The sequence below is a fragment of the Triturus cristatus genome, chromosome 4_1 (assembly GCF_964204655.1).
Source record: "Triturus cristatus chromosome 4_1, aTriCri1.1, whole genome shotgun sequence".
Classification (NCBI taxonomy): Eukaryota; Metazoa; Chordata; class Amphibia; order Caudata; family Salamandridae; genus Triturus; species Triturus cristatus.
This window is the reverse complement of record NC_140585.1, coordinates 100,379,409-100,391,811: the sequence shown is the minus strand read 5'-3', so window position 1 is coordinate 100,391,811 and position 12,403 is coordinate 100,379,409. Positions and strand designations below refer to the sequence as shown.

General features: G+C 44.1%; 1 protein-coding gene across 1 annotated transcript in view; it reads right to left on the bottom strand.

Moving 5' to 3' along the window:
* The window catches only part of LOC146839647 (acyl-coenzyme A amino acid N-acyltransferase 1-like), a 109,132-nt gene extending 99,287 nt beyond the window's left edge, over window positions 1-9,845 (bottom strand). Inside the window, exon 1 of the mRNA XM_085651734.1 lies at window positions 9,598-9,845. The gene's annotated coding sequence lies outside the window, so the exon portion shown is untranslated. The remainder of the gene's footprint in view (window positions 1-9,597) is intronic.
* Between the last annotated feature and the right edge of the window lie 2,558 nt (window positions 9,846-12,403).

Here is a 12,403-nt window from a genome sequence, read left to right as displayed (position 1 = left end):
GTCATATCGTCGATTCCCTTTATGGGATTTTTGGCATTTTGATGTTTTGTCTTGTGTTGTGGTTTAGCTTTATTACTGTTTTGGTACTGCATAAATACTTTACCCATTGCCTCTAGGGGAAGTCTGCCTGCTCTGTGCCATAGCTACCAGGGGTTGAGCTCAGGTTCACTTAGTGACTTTAGTGACCCATCTCCAACCAATACTCCAGTTTCTTCCACCTGGGAAAAAATTAGATTGGCGCTTGCTACAGAAAAAATTTACAAAAATAAAGCAGTGATTAAGCTCCTTTGCTTTTAAACTTCTATAGAGCCAACTTAGGAACTTCCCTTCATAAAGCAGGCTCCTTTCCCCCTATACTTGCTGACCAATTAGCAAACATGTTGCAATATGCAGATACCGTGATTTTTTACAAGACAGTCATAGGGCTCCAGAGAACACGAAGAGTTTTAATAGAGTACTGAACAAGTAACAATTAGCAACAATGACAACCAAAAGGGCAATGGCAAACAGATAGCATCAATAACAAATTAATGGCTACAAATACCTGGGTTTCAGCTTGAGAAAACATGGAAGCACTAAAGTGCAGCTATCACCGATGAAAAGCACAGCCTCAGCGCTTAACCCTTCTTTCTAGAGGCTAATCAATAAGCTATCAGGAACGTCCTTAAATCAAATCCTCTGTCAGACTAATGGGGTAAAGGGATGCCTACCCTAACTCGTGGCCTGGTGACTTTTCATGGGAAGCTTTCAACATGGCTGAACATAGCGCAATGTCACTCATACAAAATTTCAACTCTCAGATAGCGCTCCAAAACCCAGGTGTGTTTAGAATTCTGCTTGTTCAAGGAATCCACCACCCTGAAGGATCTTTTGGTTTTATACTATTCCCAGTGCTTAATTTGTAAAACAATAAGTGCCGAAGCCCAAAGATTTTCCCGGAAGTTCTAGAATATCAGGAGTGCTGAATACAAAGCTGTGTAGTACTGAATCCACCTCATGCCTTAGTAATCCACCACTTGACACTCCCTATACATTTATCTAATTCTAGCAGTTTTTTTCATCCTCGTTTCCTTCCTTTATCACTCTTTTCCCACCTTTCTCTTCCTCTTTCTCTTCCCCTTTGGGATTTCTCTTTCTTGCTCTGGGTAAAAGTGTGATGAGGAACAATAAGTGCCAGTCACCATAAATAAGTGGTGGTGGTGTAACCCCATCCACAACGACGACCCAAATTGAGTAATGACCAGTCTATTCAAAAACAAGTTTATTGAGAAAAATCTAAGTAACAATACAAAGGACAATAGAACAGTAAATAATCACATAAGTTAAACTAAAACTAAGAATCAGAAATATTGAATGTAAGAGTCAGTTTACCATAGCTTGAGAGAAAAAAATGACAGGGGTATGCAGATTGATCGGTGCAAATAAAAGAAGGTTACAATTCATATAAAAACCTTAATACAAAATACAAAATACCCAAATAATATAATACCAACATAAGGAAAGTCAAGGAGGTTTAGAGACTTCTTGCACTGGATTTAGGGAGAGGGAGCGTCTAGCACTAGCATCAATGAACAATGTGATAGGTAACCATAAATTTGAGCGTGTTGTTGCCATGTGAATAGGGTAAACAAAAGTTGTATCTAATCTATGATTCTAACAAACAGCATACCACCATGCCTAATAGGAAAATTTGGTAAAATCCTTCCAATTTTAATTTATTTGTTGTAGAGCAACTGCTAACAATAAGTCTATTAGAATCACAATCCATCCAAATAGGGGATAAGCTTCCCAAAACACATGAGAAGTAAAGAAAGGGCAACTGGAACCAAAACTTTAATTAATTTGAGTCCAAACATTTTTCCAAAAATTATGGACAGGCGGACACGTAAAAAGTAAGTGGTATAAATCTGCATGTGGATAGGAACATATCCAGCTGACATCTTAGAGCTCAGTGTGTCTTGCATTTAGAGTAAACGGGGATAATAGAAGTCTATTGTATATAAAGAAAAATATATGTGTGGTGTTCGCTGCTCTAGAGGATTTCCTAATTTTAGTCCATATTTTGTTCCATAGCGCCGTAGGCCAACAAACCTCTAATTCCTGTTCTGAAGAGATCTCCACCTTAGTTTTTTCTTGTGGATTACATGAGGTATGTAGATGATTATAAATAACAGAGACTTTGGGATTGACGTGTAGAAAAATATGTAGTTTGTAATTCGGACTGGAGGCAGGATAATTAGGGGAGGTTGGGAGTACGTATTGGACATGAGTGTTTAGAATGGCTTGTTTCAAAAGGCGATACCTAGGTTGGAAAAATGTAGGTAGGCCAAAAAGTCTACTAGCTTGCGAGAAATATATAATTTCATCTTGTATATACAGTTGATGTATCCATACTAAACCTCTTTGCCTCTGGGATTTCCAATATAAAGGCTTGCTACGTATCAATATCATGTCATTATGCCATATTGTGGATCCGGAGAAAGAAGGCAATCCATAGGACCTAGCGTAGAGTTCGGCTTTAAAATTTTAGAGGTGTGTTTATGTACGGGAGTAGATAAAGATTGTGGTTTGCGATAGATAGATAAATATTCTTGAAATTAAAACGGAGAGATCAAAGATCGTTCAAGTTCAGCCCAAAGAGGACAATCCATGGTGGATTCGGAGAGCCACCTTGAAGCTTGATGAAGTAAAAAAGACTCGTGATATGTAGGGAAATCAGGAAAATTGACACCACCGTCTGACTTTTCAATTTTTATAAAGACTTATGTGATTTTTTGTTACTCCATAGAAAAGAGGATAATATAGAGTTGATTTTTTTAAAATAATTTAACGGATATAGATACTGGGATATTAGAAATTGTATAGAGAACTACATGGGACAACATCATCTTTATGGTATCTAAATGGCCCACCATGATAAATATAGAGGCTGCCATCTAGTGGTCAAGGAAGATAATGTCTGTATACAATTTTCCATACAATGTGAAATTGTGACTAAATATTTAATATATTGGGGGCTCCATGTGAAACTTGAGATAAGAAATCGTCTTTGAAAGAATATTTTGTTAAAGGTAAGATTTCACATTTAATTTATATCCAGTGACAGCTGCAAAGGAATCAACTTCTTGTAGGAATGCGGGGAGAGAGGTTTGAGGTTGTGAAATAAATAATAAAATGTCATCAGCATAAGCTGCCAATTAGATTTGAGTAGCTTTGAAATCAAATTCAGTGATAGCCTTATTTTGACGGATTCTTTATAGAAAAGGTTCTAAGGCTAAGTTGAAGAGGAACAGGGATAATGGACAATAGAAAGCATATCAAAGAGTAAAGAGTAATGACCACTCTAAGTAACGTTTCCACAGAGCGATATTGCCACTGTTTGGGTTGTTCTCATTAAATACAAGGAGATTTTCATAGTTGTCCATGTAAAGTTTAGCCAGATCTGGAGCAAATCCTGCCCCCACAGCAGCCCTCTTAGTCTGTAGACAATATTTTCCTTGGAATTAGAAGAGGTTTTTACTCATAACAATCTTTAAAAGATCAAGTATAAACTCGGTACAGACTTGCGTGTGTTGGGGTCTTTTTTCTGGGACCTCCCTTATCACATTGAGGGCTGGTCTCTGAGGAATTCTTCTTTTTATTTATGAAGTCTCATTTAGCGGGAACAAGGCCAAAAACTTGGCATCAGAGCGCTGAACAATATAACAAACAGCATTCGATATACAAGGTGCAAAATATAGAATCATGGGGTGATGCCCTAACGCTGAACAAAGGGGGGGGAATACAGCATGAAAAGATAATACAAAGAGACAGAGTGAAAACACCAGCAATAAAAAGAAAACATTGTCATGGATAGTCGCCTCAGATAGGAAGGAGATTATTAAAGTAGTCTAAATTGTAATTAGTTTTTTAAAGGAGCGAATGAAGGGATGGACCTGAAGTCTGGGGGAAGAGCTTTCCAAATTCTTTAGCAATTCCGGAGAAAGTTCTCCTATAGGTTTTCTTTTCGTGAAGGTTTTGGGGTTTCAGCAGTAGGGAGCATGTACTGCGAGAAGCTCCATTCTTTCCAGAACCTCTATTCCTTCCTAAATGTGCGGGAATGCAAATGGATCCATGACATAGACATAGTTGCCTGGTGTCTGAATGAGTGTGAGGAGATAGCAAGGCAGGTATCCACTCTCAATATTGGTTGATATGTGGGGATTGCTCTGTCAATTTATGTTCTGCAGACTTAGAAATATAACATATATACATATATATATATATATTTTGATGTCATGCTTATGCTTCATGCAGCTTGAATAATTCAGACCCTCTGTTGTGGTTTCGTTTTGTTTTACAATTTGACCTTCAAATCTCTGTTGTTGACATTTTATTAATGTTTTGATGAAGAATCTACATATTGTTATTAATTATTTGACAAAAGACCCTACATATTGTTATTAATGATTTGACAAAAGACCCTACATATTGTGGTCACCTGGTACGTCATTTATATGTCTCCTCCCAATTTTAAAAATTACTTTTTATATTTGATCTTTTCCAGTCTAGTTATGTAATTGTTTATTTGTGAAAAATATTTTTCAGTCAGGCTTATGAGACCAAAATGTATTTTTCAGGAAACACTAGTGCGGGCCCTGGCCATGTTGGGAGTAGGTCTCTCATAGGCTGCGCTGGGGGCTCCCGATCGGCTCGTCATGCACAGGGACGCTGCCGCATCTGCCTTCTTAATCTCTTCGCATCTAACTGCTCTCAAAGCTGCAGCCGAGGACAATGTTGCCAGTTGTCTAGGTAACTGGTGCGTTTTGCCGCCGTCTTTTCCCGTGAGAAAATTGTTGGAAGTACACATTTCAGATCCCCCTGACAGTATATTTTATATTATTTCAGAGACCCATTATGATTCACTTGACTTGAGGGCACCACTACCTAGGCTTTGGTCAGAGGTTTTTCAATTGAGGGGTGAGTAGGCTCCCTTTTAAGGTCTCGCTGAGACAGCGAAAGCTGTCTCTGAGACATTTTGTAAGTGGGCTTTCAAAAGTGCTACCCACATGGTTTTGCTGGCCTAGGGCTTGAGTGCACGATGGCGTGCACGGGCACAGCTGCTCCTTGCATTCCCCCCTCCCTTCTCACCCAGCCCTTTGATGATCTGCTCGATTACTTTCACTTTCGCCGCTTTGATGTTTGATCGCAAACGCGATCACTTCCGCTTGGCATAGCCTGTACTTGTTTATCTTTCCAGTACTGCTCTGAATAGAGAGGTTAGTTTCATGGCATTATTTTGATTGAACCTATTGTGACAGCCTGTCGGACTAAGTTTCCGATTGTAGAGCCAGCAGGAGCGCTGCCTTCGGAAAGAGTATGATCTGCCTGACTCTTAATACAGCAGGCAGGCCGAGGGGTTGAACGAAAATGACTCTGCCACATTTGTGATAGAGTACCCTGTCTGCCATCTTTAAATCAGGCCCTAATTGTGTTTTCAACATAATATTAAGTGTAAATTACATAGACGAGTGAAATATTGAGTTAGAACTTGAAGGATTCAAAGAATCATTGCAAGTTACAGGCTGAGCTATTTTACTAAGCTCAGAGTCTTTGAGCTTCTTGTTCCATAACGAAAGTTCTCTATAAGAAATATAGTAACCCACTAAGATACCTTACTAGTATGAAAATGTGTGATCTACAGATTTCACGCTATGCTCTGCACCTAGCATATTAATCCTTTATGCCATTTTAAATACTGATTTCAGTGTGGGACCAAAGATCAGATCTCTGCAGCGTGTGCACGCGCCCACCTAAGCTGCGCTATCTTCAGGATTCCTTGCTGGATACATATAGATGTCCTAGCAGGTTGCTTAGCCCTGCAAGTTGGCATAACATGCACGCTGTTTGTGACACCAGTACCACTTTGCGATTTTTGCTATTGCCTTTCTTTGGGTGCAGACTTTGTAGAAATAATTAATATTTACTTGCAAACCATTGGACGATAGTCAGGACTCTTTTCCTCCGGGCTCTGCCTTCCTGCCCTTTGCCCTGCAATTTGTGAGATCTCATAGTATATATGTTATTTCCATTTTCAGCACTGTACACAGCCCTTCTTTAATAAACCTAAGCATCCTTGCAACGGAGCAACCCTTTGCCCTTTGGACTAGCGCAAGCCTTCTCTGAAAGAGAAGTCAGCTCTCTAGGGCCTCTTTACCTGAGATGGACACGAACTAAACTCCCCGAAAATCCAACTAGTTCCAACCCATCACAATCCGACCATGGAGTTTTTTTCGTGAGGGCAAAGGTCATCCCCCATGAGTCAGCCCCGCCTCATTTAGAAAGCTTCCATTCTCCCAGTCCCACCGCTTGTTAGCTTCTGTACCCAGCCTGCCTAGGAGAGCGGATCTAATTAAACGGATGCTACCACCTCTTCTCAGCTCATGAATTCATTTAAATAGACCTTATTGAAAGATCTTGGCTTAAAAATGCTACACTCAGCTGTTGGCTTCATCTAGCCACCCAGACCATACCACACCACATTCAGACGCAAGTGAGGGAGAATGCTCTCTGGGTCCCTTTCAGTGATGGCTCCTCCGCAATGGCGGAGAAGCGTCGCACCACTGCCTAGCACAGAGACAGATCATGAAAACTAGCATTGTTTTATTTTTCATTGCCAGCTCTGAGCCAGCTCTGTAGGGAGCGGTGAAGCGGAAGCATGGGAGGGGGAAGAGGAGAGCTATCTGCACTCCCTAAGTGTGCATATGTGTTTGGCCGGCCGTCCCAGGCTGACCAAAACACACATGCGCACTTAGGTTTCTCCAGCCCAGCTGAATTGAGCAGCCGGACTGAAGAAATCACACAGACTCCCTGACCTGAACAGAACGTCTTTCTAGTCCACTCAGGCCAATCCCTGCGCTGCTCTGCAGCATGGGGATTGGATGAGAGTCTGTCCAAGGGGCTGCTGGGACCAGGAAGAGGCGAGGAGGTGTGACGTGACATGGTAGGTAGCCGGCGGCTTCAAGTATGTTTTTTTTTTAAAGATATTCATATATTATTACTAACCCCCCCCCCCCCCCCCGCGCGACTCAACACCTTCCGCATTCACTCCAACCGCCTCACCACCCTTTGTCATAGCGGCCGCCACTGGTCCCATCTGTTGACTTCTCAGGCTAAAAAAGAGCACCCACTGCAGCTCCAACATACTTCACCCTAGAATACAGGGGCAGATTTAATAGAATTCCATGCAACCCAACTCAGCAAGGCAAGTTGCTGTGCTGCTTAGCATAAATGGGAGAAAGCTGAAGAGCGCCATATTTATAAAGATATGGCACTGTTCCGCTCTCTCTCCCTTAACTGGCACACTTTTGGCTGCCTGGTGCCCATGCAGGCACCTTTGCATCATATTGCAAGGGTGCCTGTGTTGAGGTCGGGATTGATTTCATGCAGTAAGGCAAACGTCCTCAACACGAAAACATTCCTCGAAGATATATTCCAACTTCTATGTGTGCCTGCGAATGCCTATCCTGGGTAGGCACAGCATTTTGGCCCAAACCCAGGTATACTGGATTTAGTAAATCTGGTTTTGCATCAAAATACACGAAAGGACGCATGGAAATGACCATGCTCCACCGATATAATGCTAACCAACGCAGTGTAATGCAACGCAGCACAAGGCAATTGCCCTTATATGGCTTTGTAAATGCAGACTGACATTTTGTGTAATAGTTACTCCCAAAAAACCTGGTGCAATCACAACACAAAATCTTGTCTCTAGGACTAAAGTCTGTAAACAGATAATGGGAGCGAGAATGTATCCCAAGCCATCCTACCCATCCCTGCAAAGCAAGGGAGCACCCTTTCTGCATATTGATGAGCATTGTACTCACTGCATGTCTGTCTCATTCATGTACGCCATGAAACAAGGTACCTCCCATGATTTACGGTGAGGATACGTGTGCTGTGAGGTAGCTGGCCACGAGTACGAGTTCTGTGCCCACCTGGCCTCAGGACCCACCACAGTTATCTCATTTTGATGCAAGTATGATCTGAGCACATTTCCCTTACATGGGCTGTTATCTGCAATACATTTTTCCATTGCAATACAAAAACCAGCATTGGCATAGCCAATAGGTCTCGCCTTTGGGACCTTATAAGTGTTTAGCCATGCAACAGTTGATGTTGTTGCGCCAAGGATATTGTGCCGGATAACTAAACACTTATAAGGTCCCAAAAGAGAGACCTATTGGCTATGCCAATGCTTGTTGTGATTATTATTCAGCCACGCTAAAGGTAGATTTTTGGCATGAAGGTTGGGTGTCTTTTTTATTCGTCCACAGCATAACTGCCACATGCATTGATTATTTCTACGCATAACTACATTTAATTTGGTTCAACTCTTGTTTTTATAGTCGTGCTGTGGTGCTGCCCTTATCTAGTTTTTTGTACTGTATTAATTGCCACAATACATTGTTTTTTCTAGATCTCTTAAAACATTTAATTCTGGACTAGGAGCCTTTGGGTTCCTATACTGGTGTATTCCACATCAAGTCCTGACATTGCACTGCAGAAAGGCAGTAGGTGTTACTTCAGCTAGAGAGAGAGAGCTGAATCGCTTCCAAACTCTATTTTAAACTGTAAATACACTTTTTCTTTTTTCGGTTGCCCTCTTTCTTCTCTTTTCCGTTCTGATGAAGACCCGTTTTTAAGGCCAAATTTACCTAATCTATTATTTGAGTTGAAACATCGACATACTTTTACCAGCCTGGATTGAATATTCAGATCCTTATGGCAGGCGTGCATTGATTCATCGGCCCCCTGCTTCCAGCATGAATATTTCTTGCATATTAGAAAGTGTTCTTAGATAGGCTTATCGCTGTGGCCTGCTATTTCTTTTATTGGTTTCTCTACTTTTGATATTTACTACTCTTTCCCCTTGTGTTTCTCTTCACACACGAGCACCTCCATGCGCACTTTTCATACACTATATGGAGCAACCTTGATAGCATTCAGCAAATGTATGCATCACTGATTTACAGAATATAAATTGAATATATTTAGCAGATTCTATGTGCTGTTTTCTCTCTCTCTCTCTCTCTCTCTCTCTCTCTCTCGCATCGCATCGCATGAATTGATTTGTTTTGATTAACATACGTCAATCAATATTGTATAAATCTTTTCACTCCTGCCATTAGGACCAATTTGTTTTTTTATGGAACTGTGCCGGGGCCCTTTGGCCATTTAGGTTACCTCATGAGCTTGCGATGGAACCCACTCTGCTGCAGCAGTGCCCCCCAACTCAGAGCCCCCAAACTCAGAGTTAGGCGCTCACCACCATAACATCCGGGCCTGTCCGATGCCCAGATGTTGATCACCTGAATCGACATGCACACAATTGAAACTTCAAATGCATGTTTCGAGAATCTTGTAAGAATTCAATTTTCGTTGCCTGCCTTTCTTACACAGCGGTTGATAACTGTCAGTTGCTTCAAAGCACTTGCTGACAGGACAATACATACATGAAATTCATACATCAGAGTTTCTGAACAAGTCGAGTACATATACACGACAGGTGCACATGTGGCCTATGGTAGACAAAAATGTAAAAAAAATACACACCTGAAGAGTGTCCGTACCCCCCACGTTCCTGCTCCACCTGCCCTCTTACAAGCGAGCACAGCACCCCAGAGTAGAATTTCAATTGTAGATGAAATGACTGGTAGGCAAAGACAGCCCAGGATGTGGGGCCTCACCCTGGCAATGGCGCGAAGGAATGAGTTGCAGCTAGGTCCCTGAGGAGTCACCCCAGCACCAGCAGCACAGTAGAGCGAGTGGCAGGCAGAGGGAGGCCCGTTACTCTGGCGCGATTGGAGGTGCGCTCAGAGCTCAGGGCCCTGCTTGTGCCCTCATATACTCTCCCCTCCTGGGACTAGTCATTTTAATAAAATAAACAAATGATTACTGGCAGCGGCACCGCTGCTGCTTCCAAACCCACAAAGCAATTATTTGCGGGTGGGGGGTGTTCCACCCCCCTGAAGTTACGCCCCTGTCTAACACTCAGAGCCCAGTCGCCCTCTTCCACAAATCAGCTCATGAGTGAGGCCTGCCTCCTACCCACCAATGGCCATAACTGACTGGGCAGGGCTGGTAGCCAAATGCTGCATGAGAGCTCTACACTACCTATTACATCACCCATACACCAATAACAACAGTCTGAGAAGCACCTGGGCTGGCCACTCACCACACTGGGCAGCCTTTCAAATGCTGCAGGAGAGCTCTACACTACCTGTTACATCACCCATACACCAATAACAACAGTCTGAGAAGCACCTGGGCTGGCCACTCACCACACTGGGCAGCCTTTCAAATGCTGCAGGAGAGCTCTACACTACCTATTACATCACCCATACACCAATAACAACAGTCTGAGAAGCACCTGGGCTGGCCACTCACCACACTGGGCAGCCTTTCAAATGCTGCAGGAGAGCTCTACACTACCTGTTACATCACCCCTACACCAATAACAACAGCACGAGAAGCACCTGGGCTGGCCGCTCACCTCACTGGGCAGCCTTTCAAATGCTGCAGGAGAGCTCTACACTACCTATTACATCACCCATACACCAATAACAACAGTCTGAGAAGCACCTGGGCTGGCCACTCACCACACTGGGCAGCCTTTCAAATGCTGCAGGAGAGCTCTACACTACCTATTACATCACCCCTACACCAATAAAAACAGTCTGAGAAGCACCTGGGCTGGCCACTCACCACACTAGGCAGCCTTTCAAATGCTGCAGGAGAGCTCTACACTACCTGTTACATCACCCCTACACCAATAACAACAGCATGAGAAGCACCTGGGCTGGCCGCTCACCACACTGGGCAGCCTTTCAAATGCTGCAGGAGAGCTCTACACTACCTGTTACATCACCCCTACACCAATAACAACAGCATGAGAAGCACCTGGGCTGGCCGCTCACCACACTGGGCAGCCTTTCAAATGCTGCAGGAGAGCTCTACACTACCTGTTACATCACCCCTACACCAATAACAACAGCATGAGAAGCACCTGGGCTGGCCGCTCACCACACTGGGCAGCCTTTCAAATGCTGCAGGAGAGCTCTACACTACCTGTTACATCACCCCTACACCAATAACAACAGCATGAGAAGCACCTGGGCTGGCCGCTCACCACACTGGGCAGCCTTTCAAATGCTGCAGGAGAGCTCTACACTACCTGTTACATCACCCCTACACCAATAACAACAGCATGAGAAGCACCTGGGCTGGCCGCTCACCACACTGGGCAGCCTTTCAAATGCTGCAGGAGAGCTCTACACTACCTGTTACATCACCCCTACACCAATAACAACAGTCTGAGAAGCACCTGGGCTGGCCGCTCACCACACTGGGCAGCCTTTCAAATGCTGCAGGAGAGCTCTACACTACCTGTTACATCACCCATACACCAATAACAACAGTCTGAGAAGCACCTGGGCTGGCCACTCACCACACTGGGCAGCCTTTCAAATGCTGCAGGAGAGCTCTACACTACCTGTTACATCACCCCTACACCAATAACAACAGCACGAGAAGCACCTGGGCTGGCCGCTCACCTCACTGGGCAGCCTTTCAAATGCTGCAGTAGAGCTCTACACTACCTGTTACATCACCCCTACACCAATAACAACAGTCTGAGAAGCACCTGGGCTGGCCACTCACCACACTGGGCAGCCTTTCAAATGCTGCAGGAGAGCTCTACACTACCTGTTACATCACCCCTACACCAATAACAACAGTCTGAGAAGCACCTGGGCTGGCCGCTCACCACACTGGGCAGCCTTTCAAATGCTGCAGGAGAGCTCTACACTACCTGTTACATCACCCCTACACCAGTAACAACAGCACGAGAAGCACCTGGGCTGGCCGCTCACCTCACTGGGCAGCCTTTCAAATGCTGCAGGAGAGCTCTACACTACCTGTTACATCACCCCTACACCAATAACAACAGCATGAGAAGCACCTGGGCTGGCCGCTCACCACACTGGGCACCCTTTCAAATGCTGCAGGAGAGCTCTACACTACCTGTTACATCACCCCTACACCAATAACAACAGCATGAGAAGCACCTGGGCTGGCCGCAACAGTCTGAGAAGCACCTGGGCTGGCCACTCACCACACTGGGCAGCCTTTCAAATGCTGCAGGAGAGCTCTACACTACCTGTTACATCACCCCTACACCGATAACAACAGTCTGAGAAGCACCTGGGCTGGCCACTCACCACTCTGGGCAGCCTTTCAAATGCTGCAGGAGAGCTCTACACTACCTGTTACATCACCCCTACACCAATAACAACAGCATGAGAAGCACCTGGGCTGGCCGCTCACCACACTGGGCAGCCTTTCAAATGGTGCAGGAGAG